General features: G+C 32.2%; 1 long non-coding RNA gene across 2 annotated transcripts; it reads left to right on the top strand.

The window, feature by feature from the left end:
- Window positions 1-639: 639 nt before the first annotated feature.
- Window positions 640-3,250, top strand: LOC125220074. Of its 2 annotated transcripts, XR_007176286.1 has the most exons (3): window positions 640-790; window positions 1,088-2,246; window positions 2,331-3,250. It is a non-coding gene; the product is annotated as an uncharacterized LOC125220074 (long non-coding RNA). The 2 variants fall into 2 exon arrangements; XR_007176285.1 differs by having other exon boundaries at window positions 1,088-3,215.
- Window positions 3,251-3,691: the final 441 nt, after the last annotated feature.

Raw genomic sequence — 3,691 nt, forward strand, 5'->3', positions numbered from 1 at the left:
AAAACGAAACTATGAAAATTAAAATAAAATTCTCTCAACAATAAAGTAACGTTTTCACCCTTTAAGCGATGTATGTTTTTACCGTTTTCAACGTCTTCAGTGTTATCATTTGGAACGCTATCACATTTTTAATTAAAACATTATAAGAACTGTAACCCGTATCAAATACTTAGTAACAAATTAATTGACAATTTTAATAATTAATTTAGAGACTTTTTTTTTTATAAATATTAGAAATTGGTCACTCACCCCTTAAAAGGCCTTTATAAGAGGAAGGGTTATCGATACTTATATAGACAAGCTAGGATCATCACCAAGTCGATGTGATACAGAATTTAGTGAATTTAACACGCTCTCTCACGTATGAGCCAGAATGACACATCGGACTTCCATCACGTGGGTAGGCAAAAGAAGAGATAAAGAAATATAATCCATCATTGACTTGGACCTGTTCTGATACCATATTAGAAATGTGTCACTCATCCCTTAAAAGACCTTTATAAAGAGGAGGGCTATCCATACTTATATAGACAAACTAGATCATTACGAAGTTGATGTGAGACAAAATTTAGAAAATTTAACAATAAAAATCAATTGCTTCTTAAATTTTAGTTGGTCCATTACTGGTGGCCTAATAATATAAATCCCCAATAATACTTTCATTGTTTTAGGTTTTCTACAGATCCATAAATGGTTTTTACAAGGATCAAAACTATGGCTCTTTTCTTAGTTATGGCTCTTCTCATTTTCTCACAAGTTGCAGACGCTCGACAGCTCGATCGATCTCCATGTAAGCACTCCTTTTCTTTCCAAATCTCTACACTGTTAATCAAAATTTCTCAGGTAATTCTTTGAACTAGATTGGTGGAATCTAAAGGAATAGATTGAATTCAAATTAAATTAAACATAAAATATTTTGATTACAGGTCTTGGCAATTCATCAGTAGATTATGACTATATGGATTTAAGTCGACACTCTTTTCAATATTAAGAAGCAAAACACTTTCTTGATTAATAAAAAAATGTGAAATATTCACTTGATAAAAAGATTATTAACTAATTACACTCTGGATATGATTTAATTCAGATAAAAGAATACCTGGAAAGTTTAACTGCCCCGAAGGACGATATCCGTGCTGTGGGTATAGTGGAGTGTGCCAATGCTGCCGGTAGCCCAACAACACTCACGTTTCCAACCAACCACTTTTGTTTTATGTAATTTTAAAAAAATATATATAAAGGAAAATAAAGTTCGAATATTACGTTGGATTTATCTTTCAGAGAGTGAGCTGATTTACAGTTGGCCCGAATCGAAAATGGCCTGACTAACCGAAACTTTTCTTATTATTTTTTTTTGTCAAACATCTTGACTCCATTTTTAATTTGAGATTAAGATTTTAATGTTTGCTGTGAGGGCAAACAATTCCCATACTGGAGAATGAATAAGAGTTGCAAGTGAATAAATGGGTTACCCCAACTGCATTAGTATGAAGCCTTTTGGGAAGTACCCCAAAAGCAAACTGTGAGGGCTTTGCCTAAAGCGGGCAATATCATACTAACGTGGAGTTTAGGTGTGCAGTATCGTGACCCAACATTTGCAAAATAATTTTAATATTCTCAAACACCTAATAAATAATTGGTGTTAAATATTTGTCCAAACATTACCTCTTGCGATCTACTACTTAGTGTAAGTTATAGTAGCAGGGTCATCTTCTAATGAGTTTAGCCCCTTAATCCCAAATTGAGACTAAATATGGACCCTTTGATCTAAAAATTAAAGGCTGAGATTGAATGAAAAAAATATCAATATATTGAATTAACAATCTCAACGAAAGGGTAAAATGGACAATTTACGTAAAATTCAGCCTGCACATTCAATTTCATTTCTAAAACCATTCTCTCCACCTTCAACAACCACACCACTCACTCCATCTTTTCTCTCAATCCGTCGCCCCATTCACTGAATTTTCTCTCTGAATCTCTCAATCTCATCACCGTTTCACTGCATTTTCTCTCTGAATCTCTCAATCTCGTCGTCGTTCACTGCATTTTCTCTATCAATCGCCCAATCTCGTCGCCATTCACGTCATTTTCTCTCTCAATCTCTTTCGCCGTCCAAAACTAGATTCACTACTCCAAAACACATATCTCTAACTCAAATACAGAAGAACAGCTCGAAAACTCCCATTCTCCTCCGAAGAAAAGCTCGAACTATGGCAGATTCACAGATTTGAAGAAAAACGACGGTAAATATGATATTTAAACTCCGAAATTTGTTTTAAACTTGCTAAAATTTCAACAGAAATGAAACTAATAGATTTATTTTGCAGTGAACGACTTCAAAAAAGGTGCAATGGTTTAAGTCGAAAATGCTCCTGCTGAATCGAAATGTATTTTTCAATTTGATTTACCGATTTCTGATTTTTTGCATTGCAGTTTGAGATTTCAGATTTCAACAAAGAATTAGGGTTCAAATTTTAGTGAAATATGTTTATAAGCTTCTGTAGTTGTATTATTGGTAGATTGATTTCTGATTTGATAGCATATGAGAATATGAATCTTCATTTTCTGAAAGCTTGAAGCTCTGATGAATTATTTAGAAGATCTGTTAATATTAGAAAGCTTTTGTATCCAGTACAAATATGGATATTGGGTAAGCTAAATGTTGATATTGGGTAAGCTATATATGATGATGTGTAAGCTATATGTTGATATTGGATAAGGTATATGTTGATATTGGGTAAGCTATATGCTGATGATGTCTTAGCTAAATGTTGATAATGGGTAAGCTATATGTTGATATTGGGTAAACTATATGTTGATATTGGGTTAGATATGTGTTGATGATGTCTTAGCTAAATGTATGCTATATGTTGATATTTGTGAATTCAACAACCTGTTAGAATGATTGTAGTACTTGTCATAAGTTTGTTTCTAAACTAATCATGGTTTATGTTTACCAAAATTACAAATTTGCAAGTCGGTGAAGGAGAAGACAAAACATCATCTGACTGAATGCGAATGCAACAAATTTGCCAAGGTTGATGTGGAAGAGCTTATTGCAAATTGGGGAAAACAGTAGGAGCTTTGGAGGATTAAAAATAAACTTCTTTTGCGATATTTTTGAATGTAGAAATACTAATGGCATTACCTGGACATGTTATGTTAGTGTTCCTTTTGTCAGTAATGAGAAATATCGTAACTCATCTACAAAATATTAAGAAGTACATGATCTGGTATCGTTTCAATATTTGTGTTGATATTATTTTGTTATTCATAGCAACCTCAGAATGTGTATAGACCAATTATTGAGAATTCCAAATAGTAATGTTGAGAAAGTATACACGAATGATTGAGAATTCCAAATAGTAATGTTGAGAAAGTATACACGAATTATTGAGATTTCCAAATAGTAATGTTGAGAAAGTATACACGAATTATTGAGAAAGTATACACGAATTATTGAGAATTCCAAATAGTAATGTTGAGAAATTATACACGAATTATTGAGAATTCCAAATAGTAATGTTGAGAATTTATAAAGTTGTATTGATGTCCATTCGATTACATATAATTGAAAATTTAAGCAACACGAAATGTTTTGAACAAACTTAATAGTATATGGAAAATAAAATGAGATAACATTCAGAACATATGTTTGAGATTATTATTCTTCCATACAAACATGGAA

This window comes from Salvia hispanica, chromosome 4, assembly GCF_023119035.1.
Source record: "Salvia hispanica cultivar TCC Black 2014 chromosome 4, UniMelb_Shisp_WGS_1.0, whole genome shotgun sequence".
Lineage (NCBI taxonomy): Eukaryota > Viridiplantae > Streptophyta > Magnoliopsida > Lamiales > Lamiaceae > Salvia > Salvia hispanica.